General features: G+C 41.5%; 1 long non-coding RNA gene across 1 annotated transcript; it reads left to right on the top strand.

Annotated features, from left to right (window-relative positions):
• The first annotated feature begins 6,708 nt into the window (after positions 1-6,708).
• On the top strand, positions 6,709-8,090 carry LOC139377389 (uncharacterized). The gene is made up of 3 exons (XR_011628000.1): positions 6,709-6,941; positions 7,078-7,239; positions 7,584-8,090. It is a non-coding gene; the product is annotated as an uncharacterized lncRNA (long non-coding RNA).
• Positions 8,091-16,138: the final 8,048 nt, after the last annotated feature.

The following is a 16,138-nucleotide window of genomic DNA, read 5'->3' as shown; positions in this document are numbered from 1 at the left end:
GTCAATGAGGTGCTCCGGAACATGCTTGGATGCCAGGTGGTTGTGTATATCGACGACATCCTGGTCTACCTTAGAGGATCACATTGCTCACGTCCGAGTAGTCTCGGAACGCCTCCTGGCAAACCACCTGTATGTCAAATCGGAGAAGTGCCTATTCCATCAGGGGGATGTCTCCTTTTTGGGTTACTAGATCGGCCCGCAAGGAGTCATGATGGATGAGAAGGTGGATGATGTCAGGTCATGGCCAGTCCCAACCCCCATAAAGGTGTTCGAACGTTTTTGGGGATTGCCAACTACTACCGCTGATTCATTAAGAACGTTAGCCCGATCGCCTTTCCTCTCACTTCTTTCCTCAAGGATGGTCCCCGGAAATAGGGGTGGAATCCTGCCTTCTGCCTACTGAAGGGATGTTTCACCTCCGCCTCATTGCTCAAACATTCAGATCCTACGCTGCCCTTCGTGGTGGAGGTGGATGCTTCAGAAGTAAGTGTGGGTACTATCCTGTCCCAACGTCAAGGTAATCCAAAGAAAACTCGCATATTACTCTAAAAAGCTGTCTCCTGCAGAGAGGAACAATGATGTTGATGAATTGGAGCTCCTGGCGCTGAAGTTGGCATTAGAGGACCCATTTCTCATCCTCACTGACCATCAGAACTTGGAGTACATTTTTTATTTTTTTTATTTAACCAGGTAGGCTAGTTGAGAACAAGTTCTCATTTGCAACTGCGACCTGGCCAAGATAAAGCATAGCAGTGTGAACAGACAACAACACAGAGTTACACATGGAGTAAACAATAAACAAGTCAATAACATAGTAGAAAAAAATAATCTATATACATTGTGTGCAAAAGGCATGAGGAGGTAGGCAATAAATAGGCCATATGAGTGAATAATTACAATTTAGCAGATTAACACTGGAGAGAAATGATCAGATGAACATGTGCAAATAGAGATACTGGTGTGCAAAATAGCAGAAAAGTAAATAAAATAAAAACAGTATGGGGATGAGGTAGGTAAATTGGGTGGGCTATATACCGATGGACTATGTACAGCTGCAGCGATCGGTTAGCTGCTCAGATAGCAGGTGTTTAAAGTTGGTGAGGGTGATAAAAGTCTCCAACTTCAGAGATTTTTGCAATTCGTTCCAGTCGCAGCAGGCAGAGAACTGGAAGGAAAGGCGGCCAAATGAGGTTTTGGCTTCAGGGATGATCAGTGAGATACGCCTGCTGGAGCGTGTGCTACGGGTGGGTGTTGCCATCGTGACCAGTGAACTGAGATAAGGCGGAGCTTTACCTAGCATAGACTTGTAGATGACCTGGAGCCAGTGGGTCTGGCAACGAACATGCAGCGAGGGCCAGCCGACTAGAGCATACAGGTCTCGGAGGTGGGTGGTATAAGGTGCTTTAGTAACAAAACGGATGTCAGTGTGATAAACTGCATCTAGTATTGGAAGCTATTTTGTAGATGACATCGCCGAAGTCGAGGGTCGGTAGGATAGTCAGTTTTACTTGGGTAAGTTTTGCGGCGTGAGTGAAGGAGGCTTTGTTTTGCGAAATAGAAAGCAGACTAGATTTGATTTTGGATTGGAGATGTTTGATATGAGTCTGGAAGGAGAGTTTGCAGTCTAGCCAGACACCTAAGTACTTATAGATGTCCACATATTCTAGGTCAGAACCATCCAGGGTGGTGATGCTAGTCGGGCGTGCGGGTGCAGGCAGCGAACGGTTGAAAAGCATGCATTTGGTTTTACTAGCGTTTAAGAGCAGCTGGAGGCCACGGAAGGAGTGTTGTATGGCATTGAAGCTCGTTTGGAGGTTAGATAGCACAGTGTCCAAGGAAGGGCCAGAAGTATACAGAATGGTGTCGTTTGCGTAGAGGTGGATCAGGGAATCGCCCGCAGCAAGAGCAACATCAGAACGTTTTGATCTCGGAGCGTTCAGAGCGCACACTGGGCACTCTAGCCGAGGAGTAGGGTTGATCCAAGCGTTCTGACCTAAAAACAGCAGTCAAGCACCCAAGCTAACTGCTCTTAAACGCTACATATGGACAGTGAGGCTACTGAACCCGCACCAAGCCAGGTGGGCCCTTTTCTTCACCAGATTCGATTTCACACTGACATATCGCCCAGGTTAAAAAAACATCAAAGCTGATGCCTTGTCCCATCTCTACAATTCGGGAGAGGTTCCTGTCTTGAGTACACCCATAATTCTGCCCTCTCGAGTAGTAGCCCCCGTGCTCTGGGATGTAGATGTGGACATTCGCCAGGACTTGGTGAGGGAACCGGCATCTGCTACCTGTCCTCCTGAGCGCACCTACATTCCCAGGGGAATAAGGGATCGGCTGTGCACCTGGGAGCACACAGCTGTCATCACTGGTCATTCAGGTATCACCCGCACCATTCAATCTCTCTGGAAAGTACTGATGGCCCACCTTGGTGCAGGATGTCACTCGTTATGGCAACTCCTGTTCCATATGTGCCTAATCCAAATCCCCCTGGAACGCTCCAGCAGGGAATCTCCTCCCCGTGCCTCAGCATCCTTGGTCTCATCTGTCTATTGATTTTGTCACGATCTCCGCTCTTCTAGTTTTACCACCATATTTTTGATATTGGACAGATTCTCTAAATCATGTCGTTTCATCCCTCTCTCTGTTCTCCATACTTCTATCCTGGTCACCGAGGCACTGTTCCTGCAGGTCTTCTGGCACTATGGCCTCCAGGAGGCTATAATCTCTGAGCATTGCCCCCGATTCACATCACTTGTATGGAAGGCCTTCATGGAAAAGATGGGGGTCACGGTCAGCCTCACTTCCGGGTACCAGCCTCAGTCTAATGGGCAGGTGGAGAGGATGAACCGGGAGCTGGGGAGGTTCTTAAGGGGCCAATGCCAGTACTGGCAGGGGGAATGGGCCCGATTCCTTCCCTGGGCTGAATACGCACAGAATTCATTGCAACACTCCTCCACGGGGCTGACTCCCTTCTAGTGTGTTCTGGGTTATCAGCCAGCCCTGGCTCCGTGAACTCCGAGCCAGACCGAAACTCCTGCGGTGGACGAGTGGTTTAGGCTTGCAGAAGAGGTATGGAATGATGCCCACATGAGACTCCAGTGCGCCGTATGCCATCAGTAAACGTTGGCAAAAAAGCTTCATTAAATTGTTGCCAGCAAACAGCTGCAGTAACCAATGATCTGGATAACATAAAAACAGCCTAACCAGCTCTGCAAGGGTGAGTAAAATGGTCAGAGTGAGCTGTTCTCTAATTTGTGTCTGGAAGTAGCTAGAATTCTAGCCAACATTAGCCAGTTAGCTTGGGTGCTTGACTGCTGTTTTTAGGTCAGAACGCTTGGATCAACCCTACTCCTCGGCCAGAGTGCCCAGTGTGCGCTCTGAACGCTCCGAGATCAAAGCGTTCTGAGTTTACAAACGCCCAGAGCACACTCTGGCACTGCAGATTCAATTTACGAACACACCCACAGTATAAGCCAGTCTTTAGTCTTGAAATCTTTGGTTGTATAGTACAAAGCCTCACATGTGAATCCTTAAAGAGATGGGTGAGGCTAATGCTTTAAGAGAACGATGCTGAATGGGTGTAGACTAAAAAGAGCTCTCCAGTAGGTACCAAAATATTCAAGAGACATTTTCTCAAAAGTGAGGTTACTAGTTTATCAACTTTCAAAGCAAAATTACTTTCCCATTGTTCCTCAACTGTAGTGTTTGATATACAATTTTCTAGCTCTGAGTCTCTACTTTTATCCCATGTTAAACCGAATCGAGCCAGTCGGTCACTTACATCGCCTTTGGTTATCCTAAAATGTATTAAATGTATATGTAAAAAAAAATCATCTGCAATCTACAGGCAATACCCCAGAATGACAAAGCAAAAACAGGTTTTTAGAAAGTTTGCTAATTTTATAACAAATTGAAAACAAAAATACCTTATTTACATAAGTATTAAGACTCTTTGTTATTAGACTTGAATATGAGCTTGGGTACATCCTGTTTACATTGATCATCCTTGAGATGTTTCTACAACTTGATTGGAGTCCACTTGTGGTAAATTCAATTGATTGGACATTATTTGGAAAGGCACACACTTGTCTATATAAAGTTGACAGTGCATGCCAGAGCAAAAACCAAGCCATGAGGTCGAAGGAATTGTCCGTAGAGTGTCAAGACAGGATTGTGTCGAGGCACAGATCTGGTGAAGGGAACCAAAACATTTCTGCAGCATTGAATGTCACAAAGGACCGTGGCCTCCATAATTATTAAATGGAAGGAGTTTGGAACCCCCAAGACTCTTCTTAGAGCTGGCCGCCCGGCCAAACTGCAAAATCTGGGGAGAAGGGCCTTGGTCAGGGAGGTGACCAAGAACCCGATGGTCACTCTCACAGAGCTCTAGAGTTCCTCTGTGGAGATGGGAGAAACTTCCAGAAGGACAACCATCTCTGCAGCACGCCATCAATCAGGCCTTTATGGTAGAGTGGCCAGACGGAAGCCACTCCTCAAGTAAAAGGCACATGACAGCCCGCTTGGAGTTTGGCAAAAGCCACCTAAAGACTCTCAGACCATAAGAAACAATATTCTCAAATGTTCCATATGCACAAAAAGCTTATTTCTCTCAAATGTTGTGCACAAATTTGTTCCCATCCGTGTTAGTGAGCATTTTTCCTTTGCCAACATAATCCACCCACCTGACTGGTGTGGCATATCAAGAAGCTGATTATTAATCATGATCATTACACAGGTGCACCTTGTGCTGGTAAACGGCCACTCTAAAATGTGCAGTTTTTCAGACAACACAATATCAGATATCTCAGGTTTTGAGGGAGTGTGCAATTGGCATGCTGACTGCAGGGATGTCCACCAGAGCTGTTGCCAGAGAATTGAATGTTCATTTCTCTACCATAAACTGCCTCCAACATTGTTTTAGAGAATTTGGCAGTGCGTCCAACCGGCCTCACAACCACAGACCATGTGTAACCACCCCAGCCGAGGACCTCCTCCACCTGCGGGACCATCTGAGACTGCTGATGGAAAAACAGTGGAGTTGCGCAACCAAATAATTTCTGTCCGAAAATGTCTTCGCTTGTCGTCTTAACCTGACTGCAGTTTGGCGTCGTATCCGACTTCAGTGGGCAAATGCTCACCTTCGATGACCACTGGCACACTGGAGAAGTGTGCTCTTCTCGGATTAATCCCAGCTGTACCGGGCAATGGCAGACAGTGTGTATGGCATCGTGTGGACGAACAGTGTGCTGATGTCAATGTGTTAAACAGATTGCCCCATGGTGGGGTTATGGTATGGGCAGGCATAAGCTACTGACAATGAACCCAATTGCATTTAATCAATGGCAATTTGAATGCACAGAGGTACCATGATGAGATCCGGAGGCCCATTGTTGTGCCATTTATCCGCAGCCGTCACCTCATGTTTCAGCATGATAATGTACAGCCAGCCCCATGTCGCAAGGATCTGTACACAATTTCTGGAAGCTGAAAATGTCCCAGTTCTTCCATGGTCTGCATATTCACCAGACATGTCACCCATTGAGCATGTTTGGGAGGCTTTGGATCGACGTGTATGACAGCATGTTCCAGTTCCAGCAAATATCGAGCAACTTTGCACACCCATTGAAGTGGAACAACATTCCACAGGCCACAATCATCAGCCTGATCAACTCTATGCGAAGGAGTTGTCGCGCTGCATGAGTCAAATGGTGGTCACACCAGATACTGACTGGTTTTCTGAACCACGCCTCTACCTTTTTTTGAAGGTATCAGTGGCCAACAGATCAGTCATGTGAAATCCATAGAATAGGGCCTAATTCATTTATTTCAGTTGACTGATTTCCTTATATGAACTGTAACTCAGTAAAATCTTTCAAATTGTTACCTGTGTACCTACCTTTTTAACAAAACAAAGCAATAGGAGGGAGAAGCAAACCACTGTGCTCATTCTCCTTCGCGACCCCTGCTGGTGGCAACATGTATAAACAATTCCCAATGGAACTCGTTGGAAGACCAGAATAATAGTGGATTATACTAGGGGTTCCCCAATTTTTTCAATCGGGGCCTTCCTTCCAGAATTGGGGGACATCCCGTGCAAGTCTATTTCTGTGGGCACAAACACTGTTCATGACACAAACAGGTTTAAAGCAAATGTTATTGCAATTCTATGCATTTGGCCATGTCTAATGTGTATTCATGTGATATGAGTGTCTAAAAAATGACAATATCTATGATCTAAAATAATCGCAATAAAAAAAAAATGAGCTAATTGATCTGGACATTTCTGAAAAGTTATACATCTCTCTCTAAGGTATGCAATGACTAACATGACAATAGGAATTGATGATGCATTTGACCCAATTTCAAAATTGCACCTTGTACATTCTACTATTAAAACTTTCAAAGGTAAATTTAAAGACGGACTGAGTTCCTGCCGACCCTGCGCGCTCCCCCTTGTGGGCGCAACCCACTGTTTGACACAACAATATCTAAACCATTTTTACATTACCTTATGGGCAGCCACAACTATACTGCATGAAAATAAACAAATTATAAATAAACGTCACAAATTATAAACCTACAATTTGTTATTTGTAGATCAGTCAGTCAGTCAGTCAGTCACAATTTACCCATGATACATTGTGGTTTTGATCCTATCGAACACGGCCATGGACTACTTAGCTACATCCCAAAATAACATCTGACTTTTCGGGAGGGAAAGAGTTGATGATGGTTGGAAGAGCGCCTTTACCTTGAAAAGACAGTTAAATGGCATCCCTTGCGAGGACAAGAACAATGTGTATGTCAGGAGGAAAAGTGCAGTAAAATTGAGGTTGTGGTGGCAGCTGTAGAGAGGCATTTGGGTGTGCAGGACTTGACAGCAGGAGAGTTACAGGATGTGGTGATTTCCCATCCTTTTAGGGTGATGGCATGAGGTAGGAATAAATACATTTAATTAGTGGAGTAGGGGGGTGTTAATTTTATTTTAAATAATTTTGAAATTAGTGAATATAGTGTTAGATGGGTATTTAGTAAATTGTTCTACTTTAAGTAAAGTATAAGGTCTTGTAGGTCTGGCAGTAATGCAACAAATTGGATGCAACCCTCGTTAACCTCATAGAAGAAGGAGATGAAAGACCTCCAATCGTCAACATGACTGGCTGCGTTTTGCTACAATCATTATTTAGTTTTCCAAGGACCCATAAAACAGAGGCAGTGGGAGAACCTATTAAAGTAAGTAAAAATGTCACTAGTTAGTTAACTTTACATATCACCAGCTTGCCAACTTCATATTAGCTATCTTGATGTACTTTATTTATCGTTGTAACACCAAAATGCATTTGTAGCTAGGTAGGTAACGTTAGCTAGCTAACAGCCATGGAAGAGGGTGAAAGGATTAGCTAGCACTTCCAGGTGTCAGAAGGGAGAGTAGGCTACTCGGGCTAGGGAAGTTCCAGCCCCTAGCGAGAAACTGAGGACAGAATGATATAGCATCGTAATATTAAGGGCTGTCTAACTTGAGTATAATGGAAAGGAAAAAATGCAGCCTGTTTCCTTGTGATGTTTTCTGTCTTCAGATACAGAGAGCTGTCGAAGCCTGTCTGCAGATGAAGAGGTCCCAGTGAATGTCCCAAGAGAGTAAGGGTACATCCCTGTATGCCATGGAGTATATACCGTTTTAAAAGTCACACAATGTAGAAACCTATTACAACTGGAGCAGACCAACCCTGCTGGGTGTGCATGCTTCCGTTTTAGCCCAGCACTAAAACACCTTATTCAATATATCAAGCCTAATTAGTTAATAAGCCAGTGTCCTAGTTTGCTCACCCAGTAGATCAGGGATCTGTGGCTTGAGGTTGGCCAACACTGGTATTGTCTTTTTTTGGTTCACCGGAAATTGTTTTGGTAATAATAGCCTACTTGTTACTAAAATGTCTAACCTTTACATATGCATTAGCTTACTTATACACATTGAAATAGTTGATTCTTTGAAGTTGTGTTTAAACTTGTTTTAATTGTTAACTATTATTCAAGATTAACTAGTGTTGATGTTGATTAATCACAGATCACATTCCTGCAATAAAGAGGGGAAGGGAATCTGTCTCTAATTTGTCTGTTTTCTCAAATGAACATTACCTTTTTGTTCAGTCATAAGCTCTCCAATAATTTTTATTTGATTCTTGCTATTTTTTCCAGGATATCAACCATGTGAACCCATTTTGCAGCTGATAATGGCATACAATGCCAGTGCAGCCATAGGCCTACAGTGGTTCCCAACTCCAGTCCTTGAATACCCCCAACAGCACACATTTTTGATGTAGACCCAGGCAAACATACCTGATTCAACTCATTGAGGGCCTGATAATTAGTTGACAAGTGTGTTTGTCCGGGGCTACACTAAAGCTGTACTGTTGGGGATACTCAAGGACCGGAGTTGGGAACCACTGGCCCACAGTATAATGGCCTTTGCCTTTTGGGCATTTGCAATGAACCCCTTGACATTATGCATCTGAAGCATAGGATAGCTTAAATCACACAGTTTACATATTGTTCAGCTATATGTTCTCAACTTAAAAACGATACCAGTAGACAATGTATATGAAGCTAGTCATTATACTAGATTTTGTACATGCCTTGTGCTGACATTACATATTTTGTTTCAAATACAACCCTTGAAATCTAGGTGAAATGTCTGGAAGCACGAGATGGGATCCTTAGCTTAAAACATACACACAACTACTACTACCAAGTCCAATGCCAGATACTTTTCTCCGTGGTCTGAGTGGCACTGTGATAATGAAGATGGTTTGACGAAGACTACCACAACAATTACATTGTCTATGCTAAATGTGTTTAAATTGTTAAATAAAATAGTTAGGCTATAAGAAATACTTTATATTCAATGGGACTAGGCAAAGCAAAGATTACTATTTTAATTTCACCCATACAACAATGTAGCCTATTATTAAAGTACAGTATGTTTACAATATCATAAACAGTATTTTACATGTTCCAAATGACATTTTACATATTCATACAGTTTTGTCTTGACAAAGTGAAGGTGCTCTACTCAAATGGCACAACAGAACCATTCAGATTGACCAAAGCATATAATTTAACAACCATCTTGTATAATTGAGAGAAGTCTCCTTTCATATCTGGAAAAGGACAAAGCAGTAGAAACGGATGCTTCTGCAACATTGCTCATCTTCACAGTGGGTATCCAGTCAGCATGGGTGTCTTAATAGAGGTCAACTGGAGAGCCTACAGTAGTACATAAACAAATGAAAAGCACACCTGATGTTAGAATATCACTTCTTCAGGTCACCTATACCATCAGGTCTGTTAATTGCTTGGTTGTGTTTAATTCATTCTGGTGTTTTAATGCCATATAAAGATTACATCTATTGGGCTGGAACAAGCAATAGTCAACGCAGCAGGTTGTCCTATCCTATTGAGACCTTTTTCCTATGTTGTAATGTCCATACATTTTCACTCTTATGAATAAAGTTCTCAACCAATTTTCAGTGGGTTATCATATGAACATATAACCACCGGAGCATTTTTGGAAAATAATGTCCTCCGGGCAATATGGATGTCATATTGTACAATTTGTGGCTCCCCTTTTCATGGTCATGGCTATAAGGGATCCAGTTTTTGTAAAAAATGAACGTCATATTTGATATTCCGTAGCAAATATCAAAAGCTGGATCCCTTTTTCATAGGCCTTGATAACATGGTTGCATTCAAGACAAGTTCGTTTTTATTGGTCTGTTGTCAGTGTCAGTAGGGTAGGCTACCATCGTATTAAAAAACATTCTGCCTATTCCTCCAGTCATATAAAGTATAGTATAATTGCATGAAAAGTTTATCAAAAGGCCACATTATTCCCATGCGAAGGAAACAGCTCTGATATTGCTTATGAACCTATGTCGCTAACGTTACGCGATTATTAATAGCTTAAATTATCACTATCCAATCTACTCATCACATGATTAGTACATTTACATTAGTCTGCAAATGCGATGATAGAGGCACACCATTCTTTGTTATAAAGGTGCATTTTAATAGTGAAAAATAGCTTCCATAAAACTTTAAACACATGCTAATTGATAGACTACCAGCCATCTTGCTAGCTAATTTAGTGTTGTTGCTAACAAAACTCGAAATCGATCAGACTTGATTTACCAGTGATGAAATTATCGTAGCAGACCAGTTACTGACTGTCTGTGATCAGGCCTTTACAAGCAAAACGGTTTCTTCGCTTTTCTGACCGTTTTGGAGTCTTATCTCACTGGTGTCACCAATGGTGTTTCATGATTGCGGGGAATCTTTAAACATATTTTTTACCCGTTGTCTTTCCTGCCTTGTTAGAGCAGCCAAATACTCTACAGAAAATTACCGTGGTAATAAATCAACTCGTTTTAGGCACTGTTATCATTTAGTTTGGGGAAGCCACTCGGTTGTTGTTGTCAGAAGAATAAAGGCGGTGGTCTTCCAACATGGCAGCCAGGAGGCGTCGTACGTCAACTGCGAGCCCTCTATTGTTGTCTACGCCATCTCAAGCTAGTCTCAAAATGAGATGGCAAGTATCATCTACAGTACCTACAAGGAACAAAGTAATCATAAGGTTGCCTAACACCAAATGCAATTAGAAAGTAATTCATCCCTGTGTGAGAGATTTATGTGGTTTTTTAAAAATATGCCATAAAACTAACTTTTCTGGAACACAGTTCAAATAAATAAATAAATTGGATGGGGGAAAAAATTCGTGGAACATTTTTCATGATGAAAATACATATCCATATTATATTATTTTGTATGGGGGTGTGATATTTATGTTCTTAAAATATATGATCATACATTTAAAAATATGTCACGTTTATATATGAGGTTTAAATATACAGTGCATTCGGAAAGTATTCAGATCTCATTTTTCCACTTTTTATTACATACTTAATCTAAAATTGATTAAATTGTTTTTCTCCCTCATCAATCTACACACAATACCCCATAATGACTAAGCAAAAACAGGTTAAGAAATGTTGGCAAATGTATAAAAAAAAAAAAAGAAATTTCACATTTACATAAGTATTCAGACCCTTCACTCAGTACTTTGTTGAATCACCTTTGGCAGAAATGACGCTACAAGCTTGGCACACCTGAATTTGAAGAGTTTTTCCCATTCTTCTCTGCAGATCCTCTCAAGCTCTATCAGGTTGGATGGGGAGTGTCGGCGCATAGCTATTTTAAGGTCTCCAGAGATGTTTGATCGGGTTCAAGTCCGGGCTCTGGCTGTGCCACTCAAGGACATTCAAAGACTTGTTGCGAAGCCAGTCCTGCGTTATCTTGGCTGTGTACTTATGGTCGTTGTCCTGTTGGAAGGTGAACCTTCGCCCCAGTCTGAGGTCCTGTACGCTCTGGAGCAGGTTTTCATCAAGGATCTCGCTGTACTTTGCTCCGTTCATCATTCCCTCAATCCTAATTAGTCTCCCAGTCCCTGCCCGCTGAAAAACATCACCACAGCATGATGCTGCCACCACCATGCTTCACCGTAGGGATGGTGCCAGGTTTCCTCCTGACATGAGGCTTGGTATTCAGGCAAAAGAGTTCAATCAAGGTTTCATCAGACAAGAAAATCTTGTTTCTCATCATCTGAGTCCATTAGCTGCTTTTTGGCAAACTTCAAGCGGGCTGTCATGTACCTTTTACTGAGGAGTGGCTTCCGTCTGGCCACTCTACCATAAAGGCCTGATTGGTGGAGTTCTGAAAATATATTTGTCCTTCTGGAAGGTTCTACCATCTCCACAGAGGGTCTCTGGAACTCTGCCAGAGTGACCATCGGGTTCTTTGTCACCTCCCTGACCAAGGCACTTTTCGCCCAATTGCTCAGTTTGGCCGAGCGGCCAGCACTAAGCACTCTTGGTGGTTCCAAACTTCTTCCATTGAAGAATGATGGAAGCCACTGTGTTCTTGGGTACCTTCAATGCTGCAAACATTTTTTGGCACCCTTCCCCAGATCTGTGCCTTGACACAATTCTGTCTCTGAGCTCTACGGATAATTCCTTCGACCTCATGTCTTGGTTTTTGCTTTGACATGCACTGTCAACTGTGGGACCTTATATAGATTGGTGTGTGCCTTTCCAAATCATGTCCAATCAATTGAATTTACCACAGCTGGACTCCAATCAAGTTGTAGAAACATCTCAAGGATGATCAATGGAAACAGGATGCACCTGAGGATGCACTTGATTTCTTATGTAAATAAGGTCATATATGGCCATATATTACTTTACCGTATAGGGTCTCTGGTCTTACCGCCTTAGTGGATCACGCCAGCAGTAGAGGTCGCCAGCTTGTAGTCCTAAAAAACGGATATGAGTTAGCGGTTTCTACTTCTGGTTCATTGGCCATTCCTATGGAGGAAATTAATGGGGAAAGAATGGGGTTTTGGGATCAATGCCTTAAATAAGGTCTGAGGTTAACACAGGCTTAGGAGTTCTTATACATTTTGTTCTATTTGCATTTGTATTTATTAAGGATCCCCAGCTATTCTTCCTGGGGTCCAGCAACATTAAGGCAGTTATATACAATTGAAAACATTACATGACATTACATTTCATAACATTTTACCCAATTTATTTAGTGTGTTACCTCGGGTCACTACTCCACTATCACATATTTACAATACAATATCCATGTGTAAGTGTGTGTAGAGTGTGTGTCTTATCATGTGTTTATGTGTCTGTGCCTGTGTGTGTGTTTCTCTTCACAGTCCCCGCTGTTCCATAAGGTGTATTTTTATCTGTTTTTAAAATCTGATTCCACTGCTTGCATCAGTTACATGATGTTGAATAGAGTTCCAAGTAGCCATGGTTCTATGTAGTACTCTGCGCCTCCCATAGTCTGTTCTTGACTTGGGGATTGTGAAGAGACCTTTGGTGGCATGCCTTGTGGGGTATGCATGGGCTTCCGAGCTGTGTGCTGGTAGTTTAAACAGACACCTCCGTGCATTCAGCTTGTCAACACTTTTTACAAATACAAGTAGTGATGAAGTCAATTTCTCCTCCACTTTGAGCCATGAGAGATTTACATGCATATTATTAATGTCAGCTCTCCAAGTACATTTAAGGGCCAGCCGTGCTGCCCTGTTCTGAGCCAATTGTAATTTTCAGAGGTCCCTCTTTGTGGTACCTGACCACACGACTGAACAGTAGTCTATGTGCGACAAAACTAGAGCCACTAGGACCTGCCTTGTTTATAGTGTTGTTGAAAAGTCAGAGCAGCCCTTTATTATGGATAGACTTGTCCCCATCTTAGATACTGTTGTATCAGTATGTTATGTCCATGACAGGGTTACACCAAGCAGTTTCGTCACCTCAACTTGCTCAATTTCCACATTGTTTATTACAAGATGTAGTTGAGGTTTAGTGAATGATTTGTCCCAAATACAAATGCTTTTAGCTCTTGAAATATTTAGGACTAACTTATTCCTTGCCACCCAGTCTGAAACTAACTGCAGCTCTTTGTTAAGTGTTGCAGTGATTTCACTTGCTGTAGTAGCTGACGTGTATAGTGTTGAGTCATCCGCATACATAGACATACTGGCTTTACTCAAGGCCAGTGGCATGTCATTAGTAAAAACTAAAATAAAAAGTAAGGGGCCTAGACAGCTGCCCTCGGGAATTCCTGATTCTGCCTGGATTGTGTTGGAGAGGCTTCCTTTAAAGAACACCCTCTGTATTCTGTTAGACAGGTAACTCTTTATCCACAATATAGCAGGGGGTGGAAAGCCATAACACGTGTTTTTCTGTCAGCAGACTGATCGATAATGTCAAAAGCCACACCGAAGTCTAACAAAACAGCTGTTGTCAATTTGTTTACAGTAAAATAGCATTGTATCTGGTCAAACACAATTTTGTACAAAAGTTTAAGAAGGGTTCATAACAGTTTGATTGGTTGGCTATTTGAGCCAGTAAAGGGGGCTTTACTATTCTTGGGTAACATAATTACTTTTGTTTCCCTCCAGGCCTGAGGGCACACACTTTCTGGTAGGCTAAGATTGAAGATATGGCAAATAGGAGTGGCAATATCGTCTGCTATTATCCTCAGTAATTTTCCATCCAAGTTGTCAGACCTCGGTGGCTTCTCATTGATGATAGACAACAATCATTTTTTCAATTCTCACTTTACAGAATTCAAAATTACAATGCTAGTCTTTCATAATTTGATCAGTTATATTTATACTTGGATGTGTAGTGTCAGTGTTTGTTGCTGGCATGTCATGCCTAAGTTTGCTAATCTTGCCAATGAAAAAAATCATTAAAGTAATTGGCAATATCAGTGGGTTTTGTGATGAATTAGCCATCTATTTTAATGAATGATGGAGCTGAGTTTGCCTTTTTTCCGAACATTTCATTTAAGGTGCTCCAAAGGTTTTTGCTATCATTTATCTTTGTTTCATTGTATAGTTTCTTCTTTTTATTCAATTTCGTCACATGATTTCTCAATTTGCAGTACGTTTTCCAATTGGTTGTGCAGACTTATTTACCATTCATTTTGTCTCATCCCTCTCAACCATACAATTTTTTAATTCCTCATCAATCCACTGGGATTTAACAATTTTTTCAGTCATTTTCTTAATGGTTGCATGCTTATTAGTAACTGGAATAAGCAATTTCATAAATGTGTCAAGTGCAGCATCTGGTTGCTCCTCATTACACAACACAGACCAACAAATAGTATTTACAACAACAACATAGGAATCACTACAAAACTTATGGTATGTCCTCTTATAAACTATATCAGGCCCAGCCTTTGGAACTTTGGTTTTTCTAAATATGGCTACTATATTGTTATCACTACATCTGATGGATTTGGATACTGCTTTAATGCACATTTCTGCAGCATTAGTAAAGATGTGATCACTACATTTTGATGATTTCATTTCTGTGCTGTTTGTAAATACCCTGGTAGATTGGTCTGATAACCTGAACCAGGGTTGCAGGCACTAGTTATAGATTGAAGCTTTTTTCTTGAATTGACAGCTTGATGAAAGCCAGTCAATATTTAAATCACCCAGAAAATGTACCTCTCTGTTGACTGTTATATAGCAGCTCCCACCAGAATGGGCTTTAGGTGAGGCAGATAAACCTGTAGCCATATTACTTCAACAGTATCATGAGATCCTCTCTAAGCTTTACAGGAATGTGGTTCTGAATATAAAACGGCAACACTTCCACCTTTGACATTTCTGTCTTGTTTATAACCATTTATTGCTACCACTGTATAATCAAAGGTATTATCTAAGTGAGTTTCAGAGATTGTCAGAATATGAATCATCTTTTACTAGCAAATTATTTATTTCATGAACATTAACGTGGGCTATTTTTTGCACTTTTCTGGGATGCTTGATTGTTTTCATTGCTTTACTGGGAAGCTTAGCAGAAGTAGACATGCTCATGTTATGTTAGTGCAGGGTGAGCTGCACACAGTGGACTCCCTACTAGGACATCTGGTTCATAGGCACATGATTACTGCATACAATAGCTGTAGGATCAGCAGAGGCATTCCATGAACCCAAATTATTTGGAATAATATATTAAACATGACCTTTATGAATATTGAAGCCTTTATCTGCTTGTTTTGATTACATAAATACTTAATGGGGGTTTGGAGGGTGTTTGAATAAATGCTGAAATTAAGATATGTGGTAAACACAAGCTTAGAACAAAACGTACAAGATCTCCTATGAGATAATCTAAATCAGCTCAAGTAACTTTTTGTGCATTTTTAAGTTTGCCTACGTTAGTGCCTACAAAATACACCATTGCTCTCAATTAGTTTTAGAATGATGGTAAATTACATCCATACTGAACAAAAATATAAATGCAACATGCAACAATTTCTACTATTTTACTGAGTTACAGTTCATGTGAGGAAATAAGTAATTAGAACTTAATCTACGGATTTCACATTACGTTGAATACAGAGATGCATCTATTGGTCACAGATACAGTACCAGTCAAAAGTCTGGACACACCTACTCATTCCAGGGCTTTTCTTTACATTGTAGAATAATAGTGAAGACATCAAAACTATGAAATAATACATATGGAATCATGTAGTAACC

This window comes from Oncorhynchus clarkii, chromosome 20, assembly GCF_045791955.1.
Source record: "Oncorhynchus clarkii lewisi isolate Uvic-CL-2024 chromosome 20, UVic_Ocla_1.0, whole genome shotgun sequence".
Taxonomy (NCBI): Eukaryota; Metazoa; Chordata; class Actinopteri; order Salmoniformes; family Salmonidae; genus Oncorhynchus; species Oncorhynchus clarkii.
The sequence above is the reverse complement of the archived record's forward strand: the minus strand, read 5'-3'. Positions and strand labels throughout refer to the sequence as shown.